This window comes from Rhamphochromis longiceps, linkage group LG4 (genome assembly GCF_057381845.1).
Source record: "Rhamphochromis longiceps isolate RC_006_pf linkage group LG4, R_longiceps_female_GT1.1, whole genome shotgun sequence".
In the NCBI taxonomy this organism is placed as follows: Eukaryota; Metazoa; Chordata; class Actinopteri; order Cichliformes; family Cichlidae; genus Rhamphochromis; species Rhamphochromis longiceps.
This window is the reverse complement of record NC_140560.1, coordinates 7,307,927-7,325,537: the sequence shown is the minus strand read 5'-3', so window position 1 is coordinate 7,325,537 and position 17,611 is coordinate 7,307,927.

The window sequence follows — 17,611 nt, the reverse complement described above, 5'->3', positions numbered from 1 at the left end:
CATGATACACATGTGTGCCAAATTTCATACATGTAGCTCAAACGATGTGGTCGTAGGGCTGCATTTAACAAGGCATAGGTGGCGCTCTAGAGCCATTTCCCAGTGCTCATATGTAAAACCATTAAAATACAAAATTTTTCACCAGACCTGGCATGTGTGCAAAATTTCATGAGTTTTTGAGCATGTTTAGGCCCTCAAAAAGGCCCTTGTTTCGCCTGAATAATAATAATAATAATAATTAAAGCTGCAAGCAGCGTTATGAGGGCCCTCGCACCCCATCGCGTCGAGCTACACCCAACACCTACAACCAGCACCTCCGATCTGATGTCACATTGATGGAATTCATGCATTCAACCACCAGCTAACATTTCATCTCATTCAATCATGATTATAGTAGTCCCACTAGATGGCGCTCTAACCATTACTGACAAATGGCATAACAAACATTTCCGAGCTCGAGTCTCATCACGCCTGCGACCTTTGGGACATATTGGACATTTTGATTTTGAGTGACAGCAGATTACTGCTTTTTGGCGAGTGACTGAAACTCCACATGCCGCCATGACCACCCCGTTTCCTGAATGTAAAAACCTTCGCAATTTAACATCACAAAGGTCTTTAGATTCCACACACTGGAGATTGGTTCAATATGATGAAATCCCTTGGAGGAGTTCGTCAAAGAACGGTGCCTGGAAAGAGGGGAAAATGTCACAAAAATTACACATTAATTTTAAAATGGCTGACTTCCTGTTAGATTTGGGATATTGCTCCAAGAGACTTTTTTGTACATCTTGATATCTCCTATAAGCTTACCAGGTTTCAGACTCATACATAAAACACAGAGCTGGGGCTGACGTTTTGAAATTTTGTAGGGGGCGCTGTGGAGCCATTTTGCGCTATTCAATGAAAATGATCACATAACAACAAAGCCTTAAGCACAATGGAGGTGTGTGCCAAATTTCAAGCCTCTATAAACTTTCCAAGCCCCTCAAAAGCCACTTCATTTTTCATGGTGAACAGCGTTGCCACCAGGGTGCGCCGTTCAGTTTAAAGTCACAATTTTTGCACTAAAGCATCATCAAGGACTGATGGTGATATTCACCGCTTTTGAGGTGGCCACTATGAACCTGTGAAAATCAGTACAACAAAGTGTAAGACATGACATTTCCTGTTCCCACTAGGTGGCGCTCTTCATATTCCTGACAATGGGCACATCAATCTGTTCAGGGCGGGTCTGACATCATGCCTGTAAAGTCTGGTACTGATCAGACTGGATTTCATTGAGTTATACTAATTTGTTTCTTCATGGCGTGACATCAAAATTCGCCATGCTGCTGGGGTCACACCCTTTTGCGAAAACTCACAGTTTTCACTGTAACCCAAGACCAACTCCTTAAGGCTTTCCTGGAGAAATTTGAGGCTGCAGATGTCACCCATCACTATACTGTACCCCAAAGTGTAAAACATGACATTTCCTGTTCCCACTAGGTGGCGCTGGCCCTTATGTCAAATATGGCAGTTGAAATATGTTCAGGGGTGGAGCCTTATCATATGTGTGCTGTTTGGTCCAGATCGGAACATGTATGACAGAATGAGAGGCAATAAGATTTTCATGGCGAGTCATCAAAATTCGCCATGGCGCCACGGCCTCATACTATTGTGAAAACTCAAAAGCTCCGCAATTTAACATGGCACAAGGGTGTAGTTGACACTGTCCAAATTTGAAGTTTATAGGACCAAATCCCAAGGAGGAGTTCGTTAAAGTACAAGGCATGGAAACGGTAAAATCAGACCCAAAATGTCACCTTCAATCCAAAATGGCGGACTTCCTGTTGGGTTTAGGACATTGCCATAATAGACTTTTTTGTTCGACTCGCAACGTTATATAGGTGTACTGACTTTCAAATATGTAGGTCATACCCATACCGGGGGCTCGCATTTTTCATTTTTCTAGGTGGCGCTACTGAGCTAATTTTCCCTGGCCATGTCTGAGAACATTAAAATACGTAAATTTTCACCAGACCTGACGCGTGTGCAAAATTTCATGAGTTTTCGAGCATGTTTAGGCCCTCAAAAGGCCAATTCATTTGCCGGAATAATAATAATAATAATAATAATAATAATAATAATAATTAAAGCTGCAAGCAGCGTTATGAGGGCCCTCGCACCCCCGGCGCGTCGAGCCACGCCCAACACCTAAAACCAGCACGTCCGATCTGATGTCACATTGATGGAATTCATGCATTTAACCACCAGCTAACATTTCAGCTCATTCATTCATGATTAGTTAGTCGTTCCACTAGGTAGCGCTCTAACCATTATGTACAAATGGCATAACAAACACTTCCAAGCTCGAGTCTCATCACACCTGAGACGTTTGGGAGAGATTGGACATGGTGTTTTTGAGTGACAGCAGATTACTGCGTTTTGGCGAGTGATTCAAACTCTAAGTGCTGCCATAACCACCCCGTTTCCCTGGACGTAAAAAGCTTCGCAATTTAACATCACAAAGGTCTTTAGATTCCACAAACTTCAGATCGGTCCAATCTGATGAAATCTCTTGGAGGAGTTCGTCAAAGTATGAAGCCTGAAAAGAGGGGAAAATGTCGCCAAAATTACACATTAATTTTAAAATGGCTGACTTCCTGTTGGATTTGGGATATTGCTCCAAGAGACTTTTTTGTACATCTTAATATCTTCCATAAGCTTACCAAGTTTCAGACTCATAGATAAAACACAGAGCAGGGGCTGATATTTTGGAATTTTGTAGGGGGCGCTGTGGAGCCATTTTGCGCTATTCAAGGAAAATGGTCACATAACTAGAAAGCCTTCATCACATTGGGAGGTGTGGGCCAAATTTAAAGCCTCTATAAACTTTCCAAGCCCCTCAAAAGCCACTTCATCTTTCATGGTGAACAGCGTTGCCACCAGGGTGCGCCGTTCAGTTTAAACTCACAATTTTTGCACTGAAGCATCACGATGTACTGATGGTGATATTCACCGCTTTTGAGGTGGCCACGATGAACCTGTGAAAATCAGTACAACAAAATTAAAGCCATGACATTTCCTGTTGCCACTAGGTGGCGCTGTCCGTATTCCCGACAATGGGCACATCAATCTGTTCAGGGCGGGTCTGACATCATGCCTGTAAAGTCTGGTACTGTTCAGACTGGATTTCATTGAGTTATACTAATTTGTTTCTTCATGGCGAGACATCAAAGTTCGCCATGCTGCTGGGGTCACACCCTTTGGCGAAAAGTCACAGTTTTCACTGTAACCCAAGACCAACTCCTTAAGGCTTTCCTGGAGAAATTTGAGGCTGCAGATGTCACCCATCACAATACTGTACCCCAAAGTGTAAAACATGACATTTCCTGTTCCCACTAGGTGGCGCTGTCGCTGATGTCAAATATGGCAGTTGAAATATGTTCAGGGGTGGAGCCTTATCATATGTGTTCACTTTGGTCAAGGTCAGAAAATGTATGACAAAATGAGAGGCAATAAGATTTTCATGGCGAGTCATCGAAATTCGCCATGGCGCCACGGAATCACCGTATTGTGAAAACTCAAAAGCTCCGCAATTTAACATGGCATAAGGGTGTAGTTGGCACTGACCAAATATGAAGGTTATGAAATCAAACCCCAAGGAGGAGTTCGTCAAAGTTCGAGGCATGGAAATGGTAAAATCAGAGCCAAAATGTCACCTTCAATCCAAAATGGCGGACTTCCTGTTGGGTTTAGGACATTGCCATAATAGACTTTTTTGTTCGACTCTGAACATTATATAGGTGTACCGACTTTCAAACATGTAGGTCATACCCATACCGGGGGCTCGCGTTTTTCATTTTTCTAGGTGGCGCTACTGAGCTAATTTTCCCTGGCCATGTCTGAGAACATTAAAATACGTAAATTTTCACCAGACCTGACGCGTGTGCAAAATTTCATGAGTTTTCGAGCATGTTTAGGCTCTCAAACGGCCAATTCATTTGCCGAAATAATAATAATAATAATAATTAAAGCTGCAAGCAGCGTTATGAGGGCCCTCGCACCCCCGGCGCGTCGAGCCACGCCCAACACCTAAAACCAGCACGTCCGATCTGATGTCACATTGATGGAATTCATGCATTTAACCACCAGCTAACATTTCAACTCATTCATTCATGATTAGTTAGTCGTTCCACTAGGTGGCGCTCTAACCATTATGTACAAATGGCATAACAAACACTTCCGAGCTCGAGTCTAATCACACCTGAGACGTTTGGGAGAGATTGGACATTGTGTTTTTGAGTGACAGCAGATTACTGCTTTTTGGCGAGTGATTCAAACTCTAAGTGCCGCCATAACCACCCCGTTTCCCTGGACGTAAAAAGCTTCGTAATTTAACATCACAAAGGTCTTTAGATTCCACAAACTGCAGATCGGTCCAATCTGATGAAATCCCTTGGAGGAGTTCGTCAAAGAACGATGCCTGAAAAGAGGGGAAAATGTTGCCAAAATTGCACATTAATTTTAAAATGGCTGACTTCCTGTTGGATTTGGGATATTGCTCCAAGAGACTTTTTTGTACATCTTGATATTCTCCTATAAGCCTACCAGGTTTCAGATTCATACATAAAACACAGAGCTGGGGCTGTGGTTTTGAAATTTTGTAGGGGGCGCTGTGGAGCCATTTCGCACTATTCAATGAAAATGATCACATGACAACAAAGCCATCGTCACATTGGAGGTGTGTGCCAAATTTCAAGCCTCTATAAACTTGCCAAGACCCTCAAAAGCCACTTCATCTTTCATGGTGAACAGCGTTGCCACCAGGGTGCGCCGTTCAGTTTAAAGTCACAATTTTTGCACTAAAGCATCATCAAGGACTGATGGTGATATTCACCGCTTTTGAGGTGGCCACTATGAACCTGTGAAAATCAGTACAACAAAGTGTAAGACATGACATTTCCTCTTCCCACTAGGTGGCGCTCTTCATATTCCTGACAATGGGCACATCAATCTGTTCAGGGCGAGTCTGACATCATGCCTGTAAAGTCTGGTACTGATCAGACTGGATTTCATTGAGTTATACTAATTTGTTTCTTCATGGCGAGACATCAAAGTTCGCCATGCTGCTGGGGTCACACCCTTTCGCGAAAACTCACAGTTTTCACTGTACCCCAAGACCAACTCCTTAAGGCTTTCCTGGAGAAATTTGAGGCTGCAGATGTCACCCATCACTATACTGTACCCCAAAGTGTAAAACATGACATTTCCTGTTCCCACTAGGTGGCTCTGGCCCTTATGTCAAATATGGCACTTGAAATATGTTCAGGGGTGGAGCCTTATCATATGTGTGCTCTTTGGTCAAGGTCAGAAAATGTATGACAAAATGAGAGGCAATAAGATTTTCTTGGCGAGTCATCGAAATTCGCCATGGCGCCACGGCCTCATGGTATTGTGAAAACTCAAAAGCTCCGCAATTTAACATGGCACAAGGGTGTAGTTGACACTGTCCAAATTTGAAGTTTATAGGACCAAATCCCAAGGAGGAGTTCGTTAAAGTTCGAGGCATGGAAATGGCAAAATTAGAGCCAAAATGTCACCTTCTCTTCCAAATGGCGGACTTCCTGTTGGGTTTGCGTCAATGGGCCCACAGACTTTTTTGTTCGTCTTGGAATGATACACATGTGTGCCAAATTTCATACATGTAGCTCAAACCATGTGGTCGTAGGGCTGCATTTAACAAGGCATAGGTGGCGCTCTAGAGCCATTTCCCAGTGCTCATAAGTAAAACCATTAAAATACAAAATTTTTCACCAGACCTGGCATGTGTGCAAAATTTCATGAGTTTTTGAGCATGTTTAGGCCCTCAAAAAGGCCCTTGTTTGGGGTGAATAATAATAATAATAATAATTAAAGCTGCAAGCAGCGTTATGAGGGCCCTCGCACCCTGGCGTGTCGAGCCATGCCCAACACCTAAAACCAGCACGTCCGATGTGATGTCACATTGATGGATTCATGCATTTAACCACCAGCTAACATTTCATCTCATTGAACCATGATTATAGTCGTCCCACTAGGTGGCGCTCTAACTATTACTGACAAATGGCATAACAAACATTTCCGAGCTCGAGTCTCATCACACCTGCGACGTTTGGGAGAGATTGGACATTGTGTTTTTGAGTGACAGCAGATTACTGCTTTTTGGCGAGTGATTGAAACTCCACGTGCCGCCATGACAACCCCGTTTCCCTGAATGTAAAAAGCTTCGCAATTTAACATCACAAAGGTCTTTAGATTCCACAAACTTCAGATCGGTCCAATCTGATGAAATCCCTTGGAGGAGTTCGTCAAAGTATGAAGCCTGAAAAGAGGGGAAAATGTCGCCAAAATTACACATTAATTTTAAAATGGCTGACTTCCTGTTGGATTTGGGATATTGCTCCAAGAGACTTTTTTGTACATCTTATTATCTCCTATAAGCTTACCAGGTTTCAGACTCATACATAAAACACAGAGCTGGGGCTGATATTTTGAAATATTGTAGGGGGCGCTGTGGAGCCATTTCGCGCTATTCAATGAAAATGATCACATGACAACAAAGCCTTCATCACATTGGAGGTGTGTGCCAAATTTCAAGCCTCTATAAACTTGCCAAGACCCTCAAAAGCCACTTCATCTTTCATGGTGAACAGCGTTGCCACCAGGGTGCGCCGTTCAGTTTAAAGTCACAATTTTTGCACTGAAACATCACGAGGGACTGATGTTGATATTCACCGCTTTTGAGGTGGCCACTATGAACCTGTGAAAATCAGTACAACAAAGTGTAAGACATGACATTTCCTGTTCCCACTAGGTGGCGCTCTTCATATTCCTGACAATGGGCACATCAATCTGTTCAGGGCGGGTCTGACATCACGCCTGTAAAGTCTGGTACTGATCAGACTGGATTTCATTGAGTTATACTAATTTGTTTCTTCATGGCGAGACATCAAAGTTCGCCATGCTGCTGGGGTCACACCCTTTCGCGAAAACCCACAGTTTTCACTGTACCCCAAGACCAACTCCTTAAGGCTTTCCTGGAGAAATATGAGGCTGCAGATGTCACCCATCACAATACTGTACCCCAAAGTGTAAAACATGACATTTCCTGTTCCCACTAGGTGGCGCTGGCCCTTATGTCAAATATGGCAGTTGAAATATGTTCAGGGGTGGAGCCTTATCATATGTGTGCTCTTTGGTCAAGGTCAGAAAATGTATGACAAAATGAGAGGCAATAAGATTTTCATGGCGAGTCATCGAAATTCGCCATGGCGCCACGGCCTCACCGTATTGTGAAAACTCAAAAGCTCCGCAATTTAACATGGCACAAGGGTGTAGTTGACACTGACCAAATATGAAGGTTATGAAATCAAACCCCAAGGAGGAGTTCGCAAAAGTTCGAGGCATGGAAATGGCAAAATTAGAGCCAAAATGTCACCTTCTCTTCCAAATGGCGGACTTCCTGTTGGGTTTGCGTCAATGGGCCCACAGACTTTTTTGTTCGTCTTGGCATGATACACATGTGTGCCAAATTTCATACATGTAGCTCAAACGATGTGGTCGTAGGGCTGCATTTAACAAGGCATAGGTGGCGCTGTAGAGCCATTTCCCAGTGCTCATATATAAAACCATTAAAATACAAAATTTTTCACCAGACCTGGCATGTGTGCAAAATTTCATGAGTTTTTGAGCATGTTTAGGCCCTCAAAAAGGCCCTTGTTTTGCCTGAATAATAATAATAATAATAATAATAAAATAATAATAAGAAACGGAGCAGATACAATAGGGCCTTCGCACTCTCGGTGCTCGGGCCCTAATAATAATAATAATAATAAACAGAGCAATTACAATAGGGCCTTCGCACTGTCAGTGCTCGGGCCCTAATAATAATAATAATAATAAACAGAGCAATTACAATAGGGCCTTCGCACTGTCAGTGCTCGGGCCCTAATTAAAGCTGCAAGCAGCGTTATGAGGGCCCGAGCACCCCCGGCGCGTCGAGCCACGCCCAACACCTAAAACCAGCACGTCCGATCGATGTCACATTGATGGAATTCATGCATTTAACCACCAGCTAACATTTCAACTCATTCATTCATGATTAGCTAGTCGTTCCACTAGGTGGCACTCTAACCATTATGTACAAATGGCATAACAAACATTTCCGAACTCGAGTCTCATTATGCCTGCGACCTTTGGGTGAGATTGGACATTGTGTTTTTGAGTAACAGCAGATTACTGCGTTTTGGCGAGTGATTGAGAGTCTACGTGCCGCCATAACCACCCCGTTTCCCTGAACGTAAAAAGCTTCGCAATTTAACAACACAAAGGTCTTTGGATTCCACACACTGAAGAATAGTGCAATATGATGAAATCCCTTGGAAGAGTTCGTCAAAGAACGATGCCTGAAAAGAGGGGAAAATGTTGCCAAAATTGCACATTAATTTTAAAATGGCTGACTTCCTGTTGGATTTGGGATATTGCTCCAAGAGACTTTTTTGTACATCTTGATATCTCCTATAAGCTTACCAGGTTTCAGACTCATACATAAAACACAGAGCAGGGGCTGTGATTTTGAAATTTTGTAGGGGGCGCTGTGGAGCCATTTTGGGATATTCAATGAAAATGATCACATAACAACAAAGCCTTAACCACATTGGAGGTGTGCGCCAAATTTCAAGACTTTTTAAACTTTCCAAGCCCCTCAAAAGCCACTTCATCTTTCATGGTGAACCGCGTTGCCACCAGGGTGCGCCGTTCAGTTTAAAGTCACAATTTTTGCACTGAAGCATCACGAGGGACTGATGTTGATATTCACCGCTTTTGAGGTGGCCACGATGAACCTGTGAAAATCAGTACAACAAAGTGTAAGACGTGACATTTCCTGTTGCCACTAGGTGGCGCTGTACGTATTCCCGACAATGGGCACATCAATCTGTTCAGGGCGGGTCTGACATCATGCCTGTAAAGTCTGGTACTGATCAGACTGGATTTCATTGAGTTATACTAATTTGTTTCTTCATGGCGTGACATCAAAGTTCGCCATGCCGCTGGTGTCACACCCTTTTGCGAAAAGTCACAGTTTTCACTGTAACCCAAGACCAACTCCTTAAGGCTTTCCTGGAGAAATTTGAGGCTGCAGATGTCACCCATCACAATACTGTACCCCAAAGTGTAAAACATGACATTTCCTGTTCCCACTAGGTGGCGCTGTCCCTGGTGTCAAATATGGCAGTTGAAATATGTTCAGGGGTGGAGCCTTATCATATGTGTTCACTTTGGTCAAGGTCAGAAAATGTATGACAAAATGAGAGGCAATAAGATTTTCATGGCGAGTCATCGAAATTCGCCATGGCGCCACGGCCTTATGGTATTGTGAAAACTCAAAAGCTCCGCAATTTAACATGGCCCAGGTGTGTAGTTGACACTGACCAAAGATGAAGCTTATACAACCAAATCCCAAGGAGGAGTTCGCAAAAGTTCGAGGCATGGAAATGGCAAAATTAGAGCCAAAATGTCACCTTCTCTTCCAAATGGCGGACTTCCTGTTGGGTTTGCATCAATGGGCCCACAGACTTTTTTGTTCGACTTGGCATGATACACATGTGTGCCAAATTTCATACATGTAGCTCAAACGATGTGGTCGTAGGGCTGCATTTAACAAGGCATAGGTGGCGCTGTAGAGCCATTTCCCAGTGCTCATATGTAAAACCATTAAAATACAAAATTTTTCACCAGACCTGGCATGTGTGCAAAATTTCATGAGTTTTTGAGCATGTTTAGGCCCTCAAAAAGGCCCTTGTTTCGCCTGAATAATAATAATAATAATAATAATAATTAAAGCTGCAAGCAGCGTTATGAGGGCCCTCGCACCCCCGGCGCGTCGAGCCACGCCCAACACCTAAAACCAGCACCTCCGATCTGATGTCACATTGATGGAATTCATGCATTTAACCACCACCTAACATTTCAACTCATTCATTCATGATTAGTTAGTCGTTCCACTAGGTGGCACTCTAACCATTATGTACAAATGGAATAACAAACATTTCCGAGCTCGAGTCTCATCACGCCTATGAGCTTTGGGAGAGATTGGACATTGTGTCTTTGAGTGACAGCAGATTACTGCTTTTTGGCGAGTGATTGAAACTCTACGTGCCGCCATGACCACCCCGTTTCCCTGAACGTAAAAAGCTTCGCAATTTAACATCACAAAGGTCTTTAGATTCCACAGACTGGAGATTGGTTCAATATGATGAAATCCCTTGGAGGAGTTCGTCAAAGAATCATGCCTGAAAAGCGGGGAAAATGTTGCCAAAATTGCACATTAATTTTAAAATGGCTGACTTCCTGTTGGATTTGGGATATTGCTCCAAGAGACTTTTTTGTACATCTTGATATCTCCTATAAGCTTAGCAGGTTTCAGACTCATACATAAAACACAGAGCAGGGGCTGATATTTTGAAATATTGTAGGGGGCGCTGTGGAGCCATTTCGCGCTATTCAATGAAAATGATCACATGACAGCAAAGCCTTCATCACATTGGAGGTGTGTGCCAAATTTAAAGCCTCTATAAACTTTCCAAGCCCCTCAAAAGCCACTTCATCTTTCATATTGAACCGTGTTGCCACCAGGGTGCGCCGTTCAGTTTAAAGTCACAATTTTTGCACTGAAGCATCACGAGGGACTGATGGTGATATTCACCGCTTTTGAGGTGGCCACGATGAACCTGTGAAAATCAGTACAACAAAATTAAAGCCATGACATTTCCTGTTGCCACTAGGTGGCGCTGTCCGTATTTCCGACAATGGGCACATCAATCTGTTCAGGGCGGGTCTGACATCATGCCTGTAAAGTCTGGTACTGATCAGACTGGATTTCATTGAGTTATACTAATTTGTTTCTTCATGGCGTGACATCAAAGTTCGCCATGCTGCTGGGGTCACACCCTTTCGCGAAAACTCACAGTTTTCACTGTAACCCAAGACCAACTCCTTAAGGCTTTCCTGGAGAAATTTGAGGCTGCAGATGTCACCCATCACTATACTGTACCCCAAAGTGTAAAACATAACATTTCCTGTTCCCACTAGGTGGCGCTGTCCTTGAGGTCAAATATGGCAGTTGAAATATGTTCAGGGGTGGAGCCTTATCATATGTGTTCACTTTGGTCAAGGTCAGAAAATGTATGACAAAATGAGAGGCAATAAGATTTTCATGGCGAGTCATCGAAATTCGCCATGGCGCCACGGCCTCATAGTATTGTGAAAACTCAAAAGCTCCGCAATTTAACATGGCACAAGGGTGTAGTTGACACTGACCAAATATGAAGGTTATGAAATCAAACCCCAAGGAGGAGTTCGCAAAAGTTCGAGGCATGGAAATGGCAAAATTAGAGCCAAAATGTCACCTTCTCTTCCAAATGGCGGACTTCCTGTTGGGTTTGCGTCAATGGGCCCACTGACTTTTTTGTTCGTCTTGGCATGATACACATGTGTGCCAAATTTCATACATGTAGCTCAAACCATGTGGTCGTAGGGCTGCATTTAACAAGGCATAGGTGGCGCTCTAGAGCCATTTCCCAGTGCTCATATGTAAAACCATTAAAATACAAAATTTTTCACCAGACCTGGCATGTGTGCAAAATTTCATGAGTTTTTGAGCATGTTTAGGCCCTCAAAAAGGCCCTTGTTTCGCCTGAATAATAATAATAATAATAATAATAATAATAATAATAATAATAATAATAATAATAATAATAATAAGAAACGGAGCAGATACAATAGGGCCTTCGCACTCTCGGTGCTCGGGCCCTAATAATAATAATAAGAAACGGAGCAGATACAATAGGGCCTTCGCACTCTCGGTGCTCGGGCCCTAATAATAATAATAATAATAAGAAACGGAGCAGATACAATAGGGCCTTCGCACTCTCAGTGCTCGGGCCCTAATTAAAGCTGCAAGCAGCGTTACGAGGGCCCTCGCACCCCCGGCGCGTCGAGCCAAGCCCAACACCTAAAACCAGCACCTCCGATCTGACGTTTGGGAGAGATTGGACATTGTGTTTTTGAGTGACAGCAGATTACTGCTTTTTGGCGAGTGATTCAAACTCTAAGTGCCACCATAACCACCCCGTTTCACTGAACGTAAAAAGCTTCGCAATTTAACATCACAAAGGTCTTTAGATTCCACACACTGGAGATTGGTTCAATATGATGAAATCCCTTGGAGGAGTTCGTCAAAGAACGGTGCCTGGAAAGAGGGGAAAATGTTGCCAAAATTACACATTAATTTTAAAATGGCTGACTTCCTGTTGGATTTGGGATATTGCTCCAAGAGACTTTTTTGTACATCTTGATATCTCCTATAACCTTACCAGGTTTCAGAATCATACATAGAACACAGAGCAGGGGCTGTGGTTTTGAAATTTTGTAGGGGGCGCTGTGGAGCAATTTCGCGCTATTCAATGAAAATGATCACATGCCAACAAAGCCTTCATCCATTTGGAGGTGTGTGCCAAATTTCAAGCCTCTATAAACTTGCCAAGACCCTCAAAAGCCACTTCATCTTTCATGTTGAACAGCGTTGCCACCAGGGTGCGCCGTTCAGTTTAAACTCACAATTTTTGCACTGAAGCATCACGAGGGACTGATGGTGATATTCACCGCTTTTGAGGTGGCCAAGATGAACCTGTGAAAATCAGTACAACAAAATTAAAGCCATGACATTTCCTGTTGCCACTAGGTGGCGCTGTCCGTATTTCCGACAATGGGCACATCAATCTGTTCAGGGCGGGTCTGACATCATGCCTGTAAAGTCTGGTACTGATCAGACTGGATTTCATTGAGTTATACTAATTTGTTTCTTCATGGCGTGACATCAAAGTTCGCCACGCCGCTGGGGTCACACCCTTTTGCGAAAAGTCACAGTTTTCACTGTAACCCAAGACCAACTCCTTAAGGCTTTCCTGGAGAAATTTGAGGCTGCAGATGTCACCCATCACTATACTGTACCCCAAAGTGTAAAACATGACATTTCCTGTTCCCACTAGGTGGCGCTGTCCTTGATGTCAAATATGGCAGTTGAAATATGTTCAGGGGTGGAGCCTTATCATATGTGTGCTCTTTGGTCCAGATCGGAACATGTATGACAGAATGAGAGGCAATAAGATTTTCATGGCGAGTCATCGAAATTCGCCATGGCGCCACGGCCTCATACTATTGTGAAAACTCAAAAGCTCCGCAATTTAACATGGCACAAGGGTGTAGTTGACACTGTCCAAATTTGAAGTTTATAGGACCAAATCCCAAGGAGGAGTTCGTTAAAGTACAAGGCATGGAAACGGTAAAATCAGACCCAAAATGTCACCTTCAATCCAAAATGGCGGACTTCCTGTTGGGTTTAGGACATTGCCATAATAGACTTTTTTGTTTGACTCTGAACGTTATATAGGTGTACCGACTTTCAAACATGTAGGTCATACCCATACCGGGGGCTCGCGTTTTTCATTTTTCTAGGTGGCGCTACTGAGCTAATTTTCCCTGGCCATGTCTGAGAACATTAAAATACGTAAATTTTCACCAGACCTGACGCGTGTGCAAAATTTCATGAGTTTTCGAGCATGTTTAGGCCCTCAAACGGCCAATTCATTTGCCGGAATAATAATAATAATAATAATTAAAGCTGCAAGCAGCGTTATGAGGGCCCTCGCACCCCCGGCGCGTCGAGCCACGCCCAACACCTAAAACCAGCACGTCCGATCTGATGTCACATTGATGGAATTCATGCATTTAACCACCAGCTAACATTTCAACTCATTCATTCATGATTAGTTAGTCGTTCCACTAGGTGGCGCTCTAACCATTATGTACAAATGGCATAACAAACACTTCCGAGCTCGAGTCTAATCACACCTGAGACGTTTGGGAGAGATTGGACATTGTGTTTTTGAGTGACAGCAGATTACTGCTTTTTGGCGAGTGATTCAAACTCTAAGTGCCGCCATAACCACCCCGTTTCCCTGGACGTAAAAAGCTTCGCAATTTAACATCACAAAGGTCTTTAGATTCCACACACTGGAGAATGGTTCAATATGATGAAATCCCTTGGAGGAGTTCGTCAAAGTATGAAGCCTGAAAAGAGGGGAAAATGTCGCCAAAATTGCACATTAATTTTAAAATGGCTGACTTCCTGTTGGATTTGGGATATTGCTCCAAGAGACTTTTTTGTACATCTTGATATCTCCTATAAGCCTACCAGGTTTCAGATTCATACATAAACCACAGAGCAGGGGCTGATATTTTGAAATATTTTAGGGGGCGCTGTGGAGCCATTTTGCGCTATTCAATGAAAATGATGACATGACAACAAAGTCTTCATCACATTGGAGGTGTGTGCCAAATTTCAAGCCTCTATAAACTTTCCAAGCCCCTCAAAAGCCACTTCATCTTTCATGGTGGACCGCGTTGCCACCAGGGTGCGCCGTTCAGTTTAAAGTCACAATTTCTGCACTGAAGCATCATGAGGGACTGATGGTGATATTCACCGCTTTTGAGGTGGCCACGATGAACCTGTGAAAATCAGTACAACAAAATTAAAGCCATGACATTTCCTGTTGCCACTAGGTGGCGCTGTACGTATTCCCGACAATGGGCACATCAATCTGTTCAGGGCGGGTCTGACATCATGCCTGTAAAGTCTGGTACTGAACAGACTGGATTTCATTGAGTTATACTAATTTGTTTCTTCATGGCGTGACATCAAAGTTCGCCATGCTGCTGGGGTCACACCCTTTTGCGAAAAGTCACAGTTTTCACTGTAACCCAAGACCAACTCCTTAAGGCTTTCCTGGAGAAATTTGAGGCTGCAAGTGTCACCCATCACTATACTGTACCCCAAAGTGTAAAACATGACATTTCCTGTTCCCACTAGGTGGCGCTGTCCCTGGTGTCAAATATGGCAGTTGAAATATGTTCAGGGGTGGAGCCTTATCATATGTGTTCACTTTGGTCAAGGTCAGAAAATGTATGACAAAATGAGAGGCAATAAGATTTTCATGGCGAGTCATCGAAATTCGCCATGGCGCCACGGCCTCATAGTATTGTGAAAACTCAAAAGCTCCGCAATTTAACATGGCACAAGGGTATAGTTGACACTGTCCAAATTTGAAGCTTATACGACCAAATCCCAAGGAGGAGTTCGTTAAAGTACAAGGCATGGAAACGGTAAAATCAGAGCCAAAATGTCACCTTCACTCCAAAATGGCGGACTTCCTGTTGGGTTTAGGACATTGCCATAATAGACTTTTTTGTTCGACTCTGAACGTTATATAGGTGTACCGACTTTCAAACTTATAGGTCATACCCATACCGGGGGCTCGCGTTTTTCATTTTTCTAGGTGGCGCTACTGAGCTAATTTTCCCTGGCCATGTCTGAGAACATTAAAATACGTAAATTTTCACCAGACCTGACGCGTGTGCAAAATTTCATGAGTTTTCGAGCATGTTTAGGCCCTCAAACGGCCAATTCATTTGCCGAAATAATAATAATAATAATAATAAACAGAGCAATTACAATAGGGCCTTCGCACTGTCAGTGCTCGGGCCCTAATTAAAGCTGCAAGCAGCGTTATGAGGGCCCTCGCACCCCCGGCGTGTCGAGCCACGCCCAACACCTAAAACCAGCACGTCCGATCTGATGTCACATTGATGGAATTCATGCATTTAACCACCAGCTAACATTTCAACTCATTCATTCATGATTAGTTAGTCGTTCCACTAGGTGGCGCTCTAACCATTATGTACAAATGGCATAACAAACACTTCCAAGCTCGAGACTCATCACACCTGAGACGTTTGGGAGAGATTGGACATTGTGTTTTTGAGTGACAGCAGATTACTGCTTTTTGGCGAGTGATTCAAACTCTAAGTGCCGCCATAACCACCCCGTTTCCCTGGACGTAAAAAGCTTCACAATTTAACATCACAAAGGTCTTTAGATTCCACAAACTGCAGATCGGTCCAATCTGATGAAATCCCTTGGAGGAGTTCGTCAAAGAACGGTGCCTGGAAAGAGGGGAAAATGTTGCCAAAATTACACATTAATTTTAAAATGGCTGACTTCGTGTTGGATTTGGGATATTGCACCAAGAGACTTTTTTGTACATCTTGATATCTCCTATAAGCTTACCAGGTTTCAGAATCATACATAGAACACAGAGCAGGGGCTGTGGTTTTGAAATTTTGTAGGGGGCGCTGTGGAACAATTTCGCGCTATTCAATGAAAATGATCACATGCCAACAAAGCCTTCATCCATTTGGAGGGGTGTGCCAAATTTCAAGCCTCTATAAACTTGCCAAGACCCTCAAAAGCCACTTCATCTTTCATGTTGAACAGCGTTGCCACCAGGGTGCGCCGTTCAGTTTAAACTCACAATTTTTGCACTGAAGCATCACGAGGGACTGATGGTGATATTCACCGCTTTTGAGGTGGCCAAGATGAACCTGTGAAAATCAGTACAACAAAATTAAAGCCATGACATTTCCTGTTGCCACTAGGTGGCGCTGTCCGTATTTCCGACAATGGGCACATCAATCTGTTCAGGGCGGGTCTGACATCATGCCTGTAAAGTCTGGTACTGATCAGACTGGATTTCATTGAGTTATACTAATTTGTTTCTTCATGGCGTGACATCAAAGTTCGCCAAGCCGCTGGGGTCACACCCTTTTGCGAAAAGTCACAGTTTTCACTGTAACCCAAGACCAACTCCTTAAGGCTTTCCTGGAGAAATTTGAGGCTGCAGATGTCACCCATCACTATACTGTACCCCAAAGTGTAAAACATGACATTTCCTGTTCCCACTAGGTGGCGCTGTCCTTGATGTCAAATATGGCAGTTGAAATATGTTCAGGGGTGGAGCCTTATCATATGTGTGCTCGTTGGTCCAGATCGGAACATGTATGACAGAATGAGAGGCAATAAGATTTTCATGGCGAGTCATCAAAATTCGCCATGGCGCCACGGCCTCATACTATTGTGAAAACTCAAAAGCTCCGCAATTTAACATGGCACAAGGGTGTAGTTGACACTGTCCAAATTTGAAGTTTATAGGACCAAATCCCAAGGAGGAGTTCGTTAAAGTACAAGGCATGGAAACGGTAAAATCAGAGCCAAAATGTCACGTTCAATCCAAAATGGCGGACTTCCTGTTGGGTTTAGGACATTGCCATAATAGACTTTTTTGTTCGACTCTGAACGTTATATAGGTGTACCGACTTTCAAACATGTAGGTCATACTCATACCGGGGGCTCGCGTTTTTCATTTTTCTAGGTGGCGCTACTGAGCTAATTTTCCCTGGCCATGTCTGAGAACATTAAAATACGTAAATTTTCACCAGACCTGACGCGTGTGCAAAATTTCATGAGTTTTCGAGCATGTTTAGGCCCTCAAACGGCCAATTCATTTGCCGGAATAATAATAATAATAATAATAATAATAATAATAATAATAATAATAATAATAATAAACAGAGCAATTACAATAGGGCCTTCGCACTGTCAGTGCTCGGGCCCTAATTAAAGCTGCAAGCA